This window comes from Dromiciops gliroides, chromosome 6 (genome assembly GCF_019393635.1).
Source record: "Dromiciops gliroides isolate mDroGli1 chromosome 6, mDroGli1.pri, whole genome shotgun sequence".
Taxonomy (NCBI): Eukaryota; Metazoa; Chordata; class Mammalia; order Microbiotheria; family Microbiotheriidae; genus Dromiciops; species Dromiciops gliroides.
In genome coordinates this window covers 31342781-31357687 of record NC_057866.1, presented here as the reverse complement: position 1 = coordinate 31357687, position 14907 = coordinate 31342781, and positions in this window count along the sequence as shown.

Genomic DNA, 14907 nt, shown 5'->3' with positions numbered 1-14907 from the left:
AAGAGTTTTTACTTTTTCTCAGAGACAGTAGTGAGCCCCTGAAGATTTTTGAGTGGAGTAATGCCATAATTAGAACTTTACCTTAGAATGAATATTTTGATAGCTGTGTGGAAGACAGAGGAAGGGCTATTAGTAGTGAGTTAAGGAGGAGCTTGAGAGGATGGCAAAGTCAAGGGTTGTTTTTGTCGTTGTTGTTTTTAATGATAGAAGTACTTGAGGATGTTTGTAAGGAAGGAGGTAAAGAACCAATAGAGAAACAGAGTTTGATGATACTGAGAGGGTAATTAATAGGTCAAAAATCCAGAAGTACAAGCAATGGATGGAATCCAAAAAATAAATGGAGAATTATTCTTTGACTCAGAAGGAAAATTTCCTCTGAAAGACAGAAACAAAAGAAGGGGATTGTAGAGATAGAGAAAGATTTTGATGTGCAGATGATTAAACATGAGGGAGACTGCTAAAGATGACTTCAAACTTCTCAGTGAGGTAGGAAACAATAACCCTTATCAAGAATGAATGGGGGGGGCAGCTAGGTGGCACAGTGGATAGAGCACCAGCCCTGGATTCAGCCCTGAGTTCAAATCCGGCCTCAGACACTTGATACTTACTAGCTGTGTGACCCTGGGAAAGTCACTTAACCCCCATTGCCTTGCCAAAAAAAAGGAATGAATGGGAAAGAGGAAGGGCTGGGGGGCTCTCTGTTCTAGGGTAGATATGGATTTGCCTTAGTAATGAAATTGATACAAATGTAGAACCCATCTTGCTCTGCAACCCCTTCCTCTTTGCATAGAAATGTAGGACCTTAATCACCTGGTGGGGATTGAGAAAGCAATTGTACATGCAGAATTGAGAAAAACTGGTGGTCAAAGAGGAACTTACTATGAACAGGGTCTTTGAAATGAGAAGAACCTCTCAGATGCCATAGTCGTTGTGTGTCTTATGTTCTCGAAGAGGACCATGACATCAGGAGGTGATGTCATGAGTTGCAGTGACCTCACTCTCTCCTCCAGAGCCAGCAGGGTCCATTGGCTATATATATATATATATATATATATATACACTGGAGATGGCCCTGATGTTTGAGGGAATTAAGGTTAAATGATTTATCCAGGGGCACACAACTGGTATCTGTCAAGTGTCTGAGGCACAATTTGAACTCCAGGGTCAATGTCTTATCTACTGTTCACCACACATCTCAAATGCCATAAACCTAAGCTGAAAGGCTCAAGGTTAAAAACTGATTGGGGCATGGAAGAGATATGTAAGTAGTCTTCAGTGCCTGGAAAGCAGTAGGGACCTAATTAATGTTTGCTGCATTCAATTGAATCAGTTATGTGAACTCATTTTTTTAGACTTTATCCATGATCTCATTGGCATAAGAGATCATGAAACTCTCTCTACAAGTTGAAGTCCAAATGTACTCTGCAAATTGGAGTTGAATAGAATTTCTTGGGGACACTGAGGGGTGAGGTGATTTGCCTAGGATAATGCCACCATTGTGTGACAGAAGGAGCATAGGAACACAGGTCTTTTTAACACTCTCTACCCACTATGTCACACTGCATCTGTAAGAACCACACCATCTACCAGTGTATAATGAACTAGTATCTGGGAGACCTGCTCCTCTGCAAATTTTATGCCATTAAGAAAAAAGTTACCTCCAAAACTGATGTGTACTTTAATGTTGATGATGACAATGAGAAACAGGAAATGAGAAACAGTTTGATGGTTTCCTCTCCATTTAGAAAAGGAACAAGGGATAAGGAAACTAATACTTACAGTGGCCAAAATGCACTAGCAGTGAAGTTGCCATCTATGATATCTATGCTGCACATTGCAGTATACATTGTGTATTGTGCATTGTGGTATACATGCAGACTAGTAATGGCAAGGGGTGGGTTGTTGAATATGATTATTTGCCTCTAAATTTACTTTGAAATTATTAAACGTGTGCTCTGTCAATATATCTATACTGTCTGACACATAGTAAGCATTTATAACTGATTTTTAAAATTCCTTCCTTCCTTCCTTCCTTCCTTCCTTCCTTCCTTCCTTCATGGGTTCTGACTGCTTTCCAGTACTCAAAGATTTGTTTCTCATCCTTTCCTTCGAGTATAGAACTGTGCATACCCTTTGACCCAACAATACCACTGATAGGTGTATATCCCAAAGACATCCCCAAAAAGAGAAAAAAAAAGAACGAGCTATTTGCACCAAAAATATTTATGGCAGTTCTTTTTTGTGATGGCTAAGAATTGGAAATCAAAAAATGCCTATCGGGCAGCTAGGTGGCACAGTGGATAGAGCACTGGCCCTGGAGTCAAGAGTACCTGAGTTCAAATCCGGCCTCAGACACTTAACACTTACTAGCTGTGTGACCCTGGGCAAGTCACTTGACCCCAATTGCCTCACTAAAAAAAAAATGCCTATCAACTGGTGAATGGCTAAACAAGTTGTGGTATATAATGGTGATGGAATATCATTGTGCTATAAGAAATGACAAGCAGAATGATTTCAGAAAGGCCTGGAAAGATTTGTATGAACTGATATATAGTGAAGTGAGCAGAATGAAGAGAACATTGTACACAGTGACAGCAATATTATTTAATGAAGGACTTAACTATTCTCAGCAATACAAGGACTAATGATGAAACATACTATCCACCTCCAAAGAAAGAGCCAATATTGACTGAATACAGACTGATGCATGCTATTTTTCACTTTAAATTTTTAAAAAATATATTCAAGTTTTCTTGTACAAAATGACTAATATGGAAATGTTTTACATAATTGCACATGTATAACCCCTATCTGATTGCATATCACCTCAGGGAGGGGGGAGAGGAGGGAAGGAAGGAGGGATAAAATTTGAAACTCAAAACTATAAATAAAAATTTTTATTATTAAAAAAAAAACCTAGGGGTATGTCACAACATTAGCAACCTGGCAGCATAAGAGAAGTCACAGGAACCTTTAAAAAGCCCCCAAGAACTAGCATATTGGTACTGTGCACCAGTAAGTTCATAGGTGAATAACCAGCAAGATATTCTTTTCCAGCCTTTAATAAGCTATGGAGAAAATTAATTTTCTAACAGCAGGTATGCTGTTTTCAACCACTCTCTAATCTTACACCAAATCTGTGGGATTAGGCCATGCATCTAAAAGGCAGTACTGGAAGGGAATTTTAAGTGGCTTTAGTTAAACATGGAGAAATTTATTTATCAAAATATGACTGTCAGTTAAACAGTTAAATGATACCTCTCAAACAACAAAGAAAAGGAGAAAAGAGCAAAGGAGATGAAAAACCAAGTCCTAACGAGGTAAAGAATTGACCTATTCCTTCCATCCTCCGTAACTCTTCTCAGTTCTTTTGCTCGACTCTGTTGTTCTTTCCATCTATTTTCCCCTTTCATCTGCTCCTTTCTCTTGCATTTTTTTCCTATTTTTTTTCCTTCCTCCTTCCTGGAAGCAATGTTCTCCTCAAAAAAAGGAAAAAAAGAAAAAAAGAAAAAAAACTAGCTCCAGGGCGCTCACTTTTTGTGCTCTGACTTTCTTGTGTAATTTTTAGTCTCTCTACAGCTTAGGCAAAGGAAAAAATATAAATAAAGGCCAGAGTGAAAATTACTTAATAAGGATTTTTTATTCAGATAAATTTATCATCAGTGGAATGTGATGAATTCTCCTGAGAAAAAGACATTCAATGGCTCGCCCTTAATCATCTACAAGCAAAACATTTCCAATTGGCCAAGCAGTGGCACAAACATGCTGCAAGTGGGCTCACACAAAAGGATTTCCTGCCGCGGTAACCACAATGCCGCTTTTATATTGATGACACTCAGGGGCAAGTTACTGGATTTTTTGCAAAGGCTGCTTGAAGTGCCTGGCAGGGAAAGCTCTATTATTTAGGACTGCATGCATGCACAAGCTACTGATTAGCAGTCGAGGAAGGTCAGTTTCATGTTTTTGTTTTTTCTATTTTGAAAAGTAGGAACAAGGCATATACAATGTCCTATGTTTTTTTTCTTTCTCCCCCCCCCAAAAAAAAAGCAAGTAATCAGAGCACATTTATTAGGCTTCTATGATAGTTCTGGTATAGTTCTAGGTGTTGGGGATGAAAAGGCATGATTGTTTTATTGTTACAGTGCCTACCCTCACAGAGCTTACTTTTTTTTTCTTTCTGTAAGTCAATCAGTGTATACAAAACACACACAAAGTCATCCTTTGAGAGGGAAGCATTAAATTCTTATGGGTTGGGGGCAGCTAGGTGGCGCAGTGGATAAGAGCACCGGCCCTGGAGTCAGGAGTACCTGAGTTCAAATCCGGCCTCAGACACTTAACACTTACTAGCTGTGTGACCCTAGGCAAGTCACTGAACCCCAATTGCCTCACTAAAAAAACAAAAACCAAAAAAAATTCTTATGGGTTTAGGAAATACTGTGGGAACACTGAGGTACTTGAGCAGAGTTCTGAAGGGAACTAAATGCCCTTGATAAAGATATTGGGTTGCTTAAGCTTTATCCTTTTTATCCAAAATGACTGATTGGACACTACTGTAAGGCAGAAAAATAGAATGAACTAAAGCATGTATTAAAGGCAGCCCGGCCTCCAGATAAATCTCCCTAACTTTATCACTCTGTTTTCCATTTCAGTTAACCAACTAGATATACTTACAGCACACATCTGGCCATGTCAGTCTCAAGCTCAAGAAATTCCAGCGGCTTCCTTTCTCCTCTAGTGTAAAACACAAGTACTTCAGCTAACTGGTTTAATGTTTGCAAAGCATGACCCATATGTTCTCTCATTTGATATGGTCAACAACTGTAATATAGATGTTATTATTATTCCCATTTGACAGATGAGGGACTTGTTTGCAACACAGAGCTAGTAAGTGACTTAGGCAAGATTCAACTCAAATCCATCCTGACTATAAGTTTGACTGTCTATGAGGCAGCTGGTGGTACAGGGGATAGAACACTGAGCCTGGAGTCAGGAAAACCTGACTTCAAATCCAGCCTCAGATACTTACTAGCTGTATGACCCTGGTCAAGTCACTTAACCTCTGCCTCAGTTTTCTCAATTGTAAAATGGGGATAATCACAGAATTTATCTGCCAGCATTGTTATGAAGATTAAATGAGATAATATTAAAAAAATACTCAGCCCAGTGTCTGGAACATAGTAAACACTACATAAATGCTTATTTCCTTTTCTCCCCATCTACTACACCACCTAAGTGTCTCATATTCAAGTAGCATAGACATCCCTTCACTAACTGGCTATCAGGAATATTCTGTGTTCCCTCCCTTCAGACACTCCACATTCCAGCAAAATGGTCCTCTGTCTATTGGCAGTTCCCTGTGCATACTATTCCTTGATTTGTCCCCACGCATTTGCACAGACTATGCCCCATTTGGGGGAAGTGTTTTATCATAACCTCCCCATCTTAAAATTCTTAGCTTACTTTAAGGCCGAGTTCAAGTGCCACCTTCCCTAACTCCCCTAGTAGTTAGTGCCCTTTCTATCTATCCTTAGATTAAGTTGCATTGGCTTTCCACGTATTTTGTAGATGACTTTCTGTATAGATATTATCCTGCCTTCCCAGTGTCTTACACCCCACCTGTCATGCGTCAGGTCCTTAATACATTTGCTTAATGTTGCTGACACAGTTTAATCACGGAGCCATGATTTCCCCAGTCTTATAGGACCAGATTTAGATTGTGTGACTTCATTGTTTTTTTTGTTTGTTTTCCCCTGAAATGAACTCCCAGAATTAAAGACAAAACACCATTCACATATATGGAACAAAATGGCATTCCAAAAATCCTGGCAATTATTCTTTGGATTCATGTTAGATACTCTGGCTATCTTTATCTGTAGCATTTAAGCAGTGTGACTGGTCTGGTAACGATGTGATCTGAATAGGATGACAAACCTACTACATATCAAGCACTGTACAAAGCTCTAGTCTCTCTTTCTTTTTTGATGGGACAAAGCACGGTGCTAGCCACCAGGGATACAAAAAGAAAGAAAGAAAGAAAGAAGAAAGAAAGAAAGAAAGAAAGAAAGAAAGAAAGAAAGAAAGAAAGGAAGGAAGGAAGGAAGGAAGGAAGGAAGGAAGGAAGGAAGGAAGGAAGGAAGGAAGGAAGGAAGGAAGGAAGGAAGGAAGGAAGGAAGGAAGGAAGGAAGGAAGGAAGGAAGGAAGGAAGGAAGGAAGGAAGGAAGAAAGAAAGAAAGAAAGAAAGAAAGAAAGAAAGAAAGAAAGAAAGAAAGAAAGAAAGAAAGAAAGAAAGAAAGAAAGAAAGGAAGGAAGGAAGGAAGGAAGGAAGAAAGGAAGAAAGAAAGAAAGAAAGAAAAGAGGGGATGGTAAGGCAAGAGCAGACAAAATATACAAAAGTAGTGTCCTGCAAAGTGATTTCAAAACAGAGTTTATGAATAGGGGAATCAATTTGAGACCATTGAATATGAGGATTGGACTACATCAAACCCCAGAGTTGAATGCCTCCTTTTGACCCAAAATATTTTCTTTTCTTTTTTCTTTTGGGGGTTGGATGGGAGATGAAGATGGTATAAAAATAGCTCTATGCTAGGTGCTAGAGAAACAAAGGAGGAGAGGAAATGATAAGGCTCTGCTCTTGAGGGTCAAGGTTGTTAGCCAATGCAAAATATACAGAAATTGGGGCCGCTAGGTGGTGCAGTGGATAGAACACTGGCTATATATCTATATATCTATATCTATCTATCTATCTATATATAAATACATACACATATATGTGTGTATATATAGTAAGGGGCTAAAATTCTAGCTATTCTGTCTAAAATATGTAATGAGTAGTTGGCAATAAATTATAAGCTTTAGCAAGAGTTTAGACTTTTAAGCTTTTATTAAGGAGAATAGGAATTTGGTGAAGAGAGAAAGCCCTAGATTCATCTTTCTATCAAAGGGAGAGCATATTTTAGCTCCACTCTCCATGAGAGTCCTGATGAAAAAGAGCAAGAGAGCCAGCCTCGCCCCCGCTTCCTCCCACGAGCAAACCTCACTTTCTGATGCCAAAGAAAGGCCTCATGTCTTGCCCTCAGACACCTTCTCCTCATAGTGGAGCTTTCCTACAGTAAGTCTCCAGCAAGTGGCATCATTCTTTGGTGTGAGACATCGGCATGGTGGCAGAGGACTTCAGAAGCGGGAGGTTTAGGAAGGCTAGGATTTCCATGCTATAAGAAATCTGTTCTCAAGCTTTCTCTTTCTTTACTATCTTATATCTTTTAATAAACCTTTAAAAACCTAAACTCATTTATCAGTGATTTTATCCAGTTTCTCCCCAAAACTGGGGGGGGGGACAAATTAGAACCCACACTTAGATTTTTACAGTACACTACACACACACACACAAATTGTAAGAGGGAGAGACTGCCAATGTATGGGGGTGAGGGAGGAGAATTGGATTATGTGAATAAGATCTTCCTTGTGTAGGAAGTGGAAACTTAGCTGTGCTTTAAAAGAAACTTGGGACTTTACAAGGCTGAGGTTTAAAAAAGACTATATGGCATTCCAGCTATGGAACAATTCTAGAATTGTGTAAAGCTGTGGAGGTGGGATAGACAATTCTGAATACCAGAAGACAATTTTGACAGTAACAAAAACAAAAAGGGGAGTACTGAGTGTACTTGGGAAATACTATTCTCTTAAAATAATGCAAAGCTTTGGAACAGCTATTGTCTTTCACTTTTAAAGAAATATTCCACTTCTTCAATTCTCTTCCTCCCATCTGACTATTTTTTTAAAAGTTAAAGGATCCAATTATCTAAGATATTATAAAATCCATCCAAATTGAAACCTTGACCTTTATATTAATGTGAATTGAGATATGTTTTTAGCATATTGCTAATGTTTCCAATAATCTCAGTATTATCTCAGGAAGGAATTAAGGGCCAAACTGGAAAAAAATCCACAAATGTATTTTATTCCTGGGTCTAAACTTGGACAATGTCTACTTTCCTTTTGAAGTTATCTGCTTTTAATCTTCAGTTTGGATGCTAGGAGGACAAAGTCACCTTTGCATAAAGGAATGTTCTTGTTATTCTCACTTTAAAGATAAATAATGCCTGTTTTATAGTTATTTCTTTTTTTCAAAAATTCCCAGATTACTGTTATATTGGTGACAGCAAACCCATCCACCAAAAAATAAACACAGGCTCCCTCTCCTTCCCTCTCTTCATCCCCCTCCTCCTCTTCCCCCTTCCAGTCCCCCTTCCCCCCTCCTCCTCCTCCTCCTCCTCCTCCTCCTCCTCCTCCTCCTCCTCCCTCTCTCTCTCTCTCCTCCTCCCTCCCTCCCTCCCTCTCTTGTCTATGCATACCACCAGGAGCTAGCTTCCCATTCCTTCATTGCTACGCAAATACTTCTCATTCTATATATATTCATCTTTTTTTTTTTTTTGCGGGGCAATGAGGGTTAAGTGACTTTCCCAGGGTCACACAGCTTGTAAGTGTCAAGTGTCTCAGGCTGGATTTGAACTCAGGTACTCTTGAATCCAGGGCCAGTGCTTTATCCACTGTACCATCTAGCTGCACCTATATATATATATATATATATTCATCTTAATGAAGGGAACCCCCTTTCTCTTCTGTAATCTTTCATAATTATGAATGGACTTTCCCCAGGGCAAATAAGTTTCAGAATTCAGACAACTCTTTTAAATTAGATGATTGTAAAGGACAATTTAAAATTCTCCAAGGATCAGGATGCCTTATTGGGTTACTTAAGTTGTACCATTTAGACCCTAATTGACCTAATGGATCCTAACTGAAATTGGCCTTTGAGAGAGAAAGAGAAAACAAAAATCATTCATAGGAGCTGCTCTAAAAGAGAAGATATGGCTCAATTTTGTGTTTGCATTTGTTTTGTTTTATTGCCATTGGGGCTGTTGGCAAGTGGGAGCTCACACCATTAGTTTAATCTGGGTCCTGTAATATAGTCCTAAGAGATGACCCATTTCTTTTTTTTTTTTTTTAGTGAGGCAGTTGGGGTTAAGTGACTTGCCCAGGGTCACACAGCTAGTAAGTATCAAGTGTCTAAGGCCGGACTTGAACTCAGATCCTCCTGAATCCAGGGCTGGTGCTCTATCTACTGTGCCACCTAGCTGCCCCAGAGATAACCCATTTCTCAAGTAACTTATGTAACCAGAATACTTGAGTATGCCAGAGATGTTGTGTTAGTGTAGCCCCCTCTTATTACAGTCTACATAAGTGGGATGACACTTTTCAGCTAAGTACAGACAGCCTTGAAAACCCCTTCTTCTCCCCCTTGAACAAACACACACACACACACACACACACACACACACACACACACACACAGAGGCATTCTATAGGTTGCTACTGACTGATGGTTCATGATCTTTCAGAGGATGCATCCATTTGTGGTAAACGAAGAAATCAAAGCTCATGTAGATGCAGGGACTTGCCTTGTAAATGCCTGAGGCAGCTCTTTGAGACTCCAAGTCCAGCTGCTTTATATATCCCTTCATCTGTGTACTGTGGGCCAGACAAGTGTAGAAGGCTGATAAAATAATGAAAAGTCCCTGCCATTTATTTATTTATTTTAAAATTTCATCTTGCTTTTCATTTGGAGTGTTCCCGATCAATAGCATGTATATAGTGCTTTAAGGTTTGAAGAGGACTTTACAATTTTTTTCTTGTTTGAGCCTCACAACAATTTTGGGAGAGGTTATTATTATGCCCATTGTATGGATAAGGACATGAAGACAACCAGGTCAAGTCACTTGTGCAGGGGTCACATTGATCAGAAGTACATAAGGCCAGATTCAAATTCAGATCTCTTTGACTCCAGCCCCAGTACCCTCTCCAATGAGCCATCTAGCTGCCTTCAGGCCATCAAGTTCTATAGCAATATATGGACTGCTGTCTTTAAACCAGGAAGTAGCTCTAGACATTTTAGAAATAATCCTCCTGGGGCAGCTAGGTGGCACAGTGGATAGAGCACCGGCCCTGGAGTCAGGAGTACCTGAGTTCAAATCCGGCCTCAGACACTTAACACTTACTAGCTGTGTGACCCTGGGCAAGTCACTTAACCCCAATTGCCTCACTTAAAAAAAAAAAAAAAATAATCCTCCTACTTGTGTGTACTAAATAGTCATAGACAGTATGAAATGAATTATTTCTTTAAAATGATTTTTATATAATGAGAAGTATTAAAGTACAAAAAAAAATACAGAACTGGTGTCTGAAGACTGACATTCAAGGCTTAACTTTGATGAAGTTTATGTATCTACGGGGAAGTCTCTTCCTTTCCTCTAAGCTTCAGTTTCTTTGGCCATTAAATCAGAATTACAATGCCTGCTGTGTCTGGACCTGAGCATGGATTTGGAGCGATGGGATCATAGATTTAGAGTTTAAAGGGATGTCTGGGCTCATCTTCTCTGGATATTATCGTCATGACTTATGGCAAAGTAAACTCAAAGTCAGGAGGCTGAGAGACTTGTCATGAATTCTGCTGGTGGGATTTAGGGTGGGGAGGACCCTTTAGGTTCTCAGTTCCTCAGTGTTTGGCTGGTTTTTTTTGTTTGTTTGTTTGTTATTCAGTCATTTTTCACTTTGGTCTGATGCTAAATAACTCCATTTAGGGTTTTCTTGGCAAAAATATTGGAATGGTTAGCCATTTCCTTCTCCAGCCTACTTTACAGATAAGGAACTGATATGAACAGGGTTAAGTGACTTGTCCAGGGTCACTCAGCTAGTAAGTGTCTGAGGGCAGATTTGAACTGAGGAAGATGAATCTTTCTGACTTTAGGCTTGGGGATCTATCCACTGAACCACTTAGATGTCAGTAATAATTCCAGCAACTGGAGAACAAGTGTTTGGAGAACTGGGTAAAAGCCACAACCCAGAGAGGACTAAATTGTAAAACATTCCTAGAGTTCTCCATTTTTTGGGGGGGGGGGAGAGGAAGCCTAGGAAAGAAAATCTGATACTGGAAGTCCTAGAATTCTAAAAGAGAGTTCATTTAAATCCCTCCAACTCTACAAATTTTGTGTGCATGTGCATTTGGGGAAGTGGGAGAACATCTATTTGTCCCAAATTGCTGTTACAGGAATCTTGACCAAACTATTTTAGGGGAATTTTTTTTATTTTCTAAATTTCACATGTAAAGGATTCTTTGTATATATTTAAATACAAATTATTTTAGTTTTTTAAACCAAAATGCTTATATAACTTTTAAAATGTAAGGTATGTTAAACATGGGTATACTATCATAAATTTATATTGAGACAAAACCTTATAATTCACATAATCCAATCTCCTTATAGATGAAGAAACTGAGACCCACTGAATTGAATGAATTATCCTTCACCCAAACCTTAGTAAGGAGAAGGAACAGGCTTGGAATTTGTCTTCTGACCCCAAATTCATTGTTCTTTCCATTATGGCCCACTATTGCTTTACTAACTGTAAAGCGCTATGCAGACGTATTATTACTTCAAATAGAGTAACTGATTGAATGTTCATTTTTGACTCAGCATGTTTCAAGGAAGGCAAAAATAATAATATACAAACTCCCACTGTTAAAGATAATTAGGCACGAGAGGGTGATTGGAGTTGCAAAGGAGAGGCTCAGGAGAAGGGAAACAACACATTTGCTCTACCCCCTCCCCCCTTGTTTGCTGGTACTTTCCACAGTTTCCTGGAATATCTGAGTCAAAGATTTCACAGCAACATGGGATGTCTGAATTAGATGAAGCCACCAATTTCCTGAAATCAAAATATTTCCAAATGCCTAATATTCCTCATTTCAAGGATTAGAAGCCGTGATGCAGGCAGTATTCATGAACATTCAGGTTAACACAAACCCAAAACAGTGATAAAAAAAAAATTAGGGTTATTTAAAAATATGAGAAAGCACATGTTGTTTTTTCTATATGGTGGAAAGAAAAGAAATCTAAGCAAGAAAATAAGGGAAGTAAAGCACTGGGTGAATTTCAGATGATCCTCACTAGTGAGAAGTTGGGTGGCACAATAGAAAATGTGGGTTATAGGCTACAGGCTACAGTCTTGTCTCTCACACATACTTCCTGGACAATCCTAGACAAATCTTTGGACCTCTGAAGTGTCTCCGGCAATCACTGAAAGTTAAAAATACATTCTTATCTGTTTCAACAGAGAGCTCCACAAATTGATGAAATCACAAGTTTAAACCAAATAAATGAAGAAATGAATAAATAAATTGATGGATGGATAAATAAATATAAAAGTAAATATATAAACAAGTGAACAAATAAGTAAATAGGTAGATTAATTAACTAACAGTTATTAATTAATGAGAACATCAAAACCAATGTATACTAAGACCCCAACTACTGGAGTTAAGACTCACTATTTGGTTTAAAAAATACTGCTGGGAAAACTGGACCAAAATACTCACACACACACACACACACACAGACAATCAATAGTGAGGGGCAGGATAGCATAGTGGACAAAGGAATCAGTCCTTGGAATCAGTCAACAAGGATTTATTAGGTATTTACTATGAGAGAGAGAGAGAGAGAGAGAGACAGAGAGAGACAGAAACAGAGACAGAGACAGAGAGAAAGAGATCGGATTATGGTCCTTATCCTCAAGAAGCTCAGTCCAATATGGAAAACAACATTCCCCAAACTCTCTGTATAAGATATTTAGAGTGAAAATGGAAGATAACCTTCAAAGAAAGATACTAGCATTTGAGGGGAGGCAGGGGAGGAAGAAGAAAAGGTCTCCAACAGCAGGTAGGATTTCAGCAGAATTTTGAAGGAAACTAGGAAAGTAAAAAGGCAAAGGTGAAGAGGGAGAGAGGATTCCAGGCTTGAGAGACAGCAAGAAGGCCAGTGTCACTCTCAAAGAGTATATGGAGAGGGGCAAAACTTAAAAGATTGGTAAGTTAGGAAGGCCCAAGTTTTTAAGGGCTTCAAAGTGTAACGATTGGAATGACGCCACCTGCTGGAGACTTACTGTAGAAGAGTTCCACCCATGAAGTGAAGGTCTTTGAGGGCAAGACCAGGAGTCTTTCCTTTGGTGGGAGGAAGTGACACGGGCGAGCGGGAGGAGGAAGGAAGAGACTGGCGCTCAGTCTCGGGCTCTTTCCTTTGGACTCTGGTGGAGAGCGGAGCTAAAAATGTGCTCTCCCTTTAATAGATAGGAATCTAGGCCTTTCTCTCTCTCTCTCTTTACCAAATTCTTATTCTCCTTAATAAACGCTTAAAAGTCTAACTCTTGCTAAAGCTTATAATTTATTGGCGACCACTCATTAGATATTTTAGACAGTTTAGCTAGAATTTTAGCCCTTAACAAAAGTCAAGAAGCATTTTATCTTTGCTGCTAATGGTACTTGGAGCCACTGACTTTTATTGAGTAGGAAGTATGATATGGTCAGATCTACACTTTAAAAATATCATTTTGGCAACAGACTGGAGGATGGATTAGAGAGGGCGGAAAATTGCTACTCAGAGACTTGGAAAAGGGCTGTTCAAATAGTCTAGGAGTGAGGTATCCCATGGATATCAAGTTTGAGATATTCAAAAGGCAATTATTAATATGAGATTTACCCAAAAGAGAGAAATTAGGAGTGCATATAAAGATATGGGAATCATTTAAATAGAGTTGATAATTGAAGTCATAGGGGATCATGAAATTCCCAAATGAGAGAGTACAGAGGGAGAAAAAGAAAATGATTCAGGAAGCTCTAGGTCAAAATCCTGCTTCTTAGCCATGGCAGCCAGGTGGACCATGGGTAAGCCAATTAATGTCTTTGTGTCCCCCAGACAACTCTCTAAAAAGGTAAGTTGGTGTGTGATCCTGGGTAATTCACTTAACCCCAATGGCCTCACAAAAAAAAAAAAAAGGTAATTTGGGTAAGTTGCTATTATGAATCTTTGGAAGGAGTAGTCATGCCAGGATTTCTCTTCACCAGTGAAATCACAGGGCCAAATAGGACCAAATAACAAATAAAACCAATACTTACTAGCTCTTTATTATTCAAGATAGCACAAAAATTGGAAGAGCCCACTACTGTTGCCTTAAGCTTCTTGTAACAATATTTTGGGACAGATGGCCAGATTCTCCCTCCATCCCCAAATATATACTTATTTTTAGAGTGGGAGAGGGGACCAGTCTGGATGTGAGGACTTGCAGTATCATTCTTTTTTTCCTAGCCTAAGAAAAGCTGGGAGGAATATAGGGACATTATGCAATTTGGGGAATGGTTTGAGTGAAACTTTGTAACTGCAAGAAAATTTTATATGCAAGAGTACAGTGAAGATTTAGTGAAAGGAGCTGGGGAGGTGGGGCGGTAGAGGAGTTTCTTTTTTTTTTTTTCCTTTCCCAAACATCTGGGAGCAGCAATAGAGATGGCGATGAGGAGTCAGACAACTGGGGAAAAGGTTGCTTGATTAGTGGTATTAAAAGCACCAGGGCTGCCTTTGGGAAGTCAGTTTTCACTGTACGCAGATGGAATGACACTAACTGGTGTGAAAAATAAGCCCAACTGGTGCCTAAGAAAGGCTCTTTTGATCTCCTTCTCCTTTAACTTCCCTTTCAGAAAGAGATTTTAACTCAAAACTTCCTCTTTCTTTATTCAGATCTTGGTTTATGAATTCCTATGGTCAATTAATCCTTCACCAAGTTGCCAGCCTGTTGATGTTCAATACCTGTCATAAGAAAGTTTAATGAATAAACTATGGAGTGGAAAAATGTTCAAAATCTGACCGACTTTGGAGGGAATGAGACCGTATTTTTCACCATATTATCTCAAGACTATAACACTTATTCTCAAAATCACATAATACAGATTCAGTTTTGTCCTAACAAATGATTGCTTTCTATCATATTCAATTATCTCTAAGAGTCTCTTGGAGGTATATG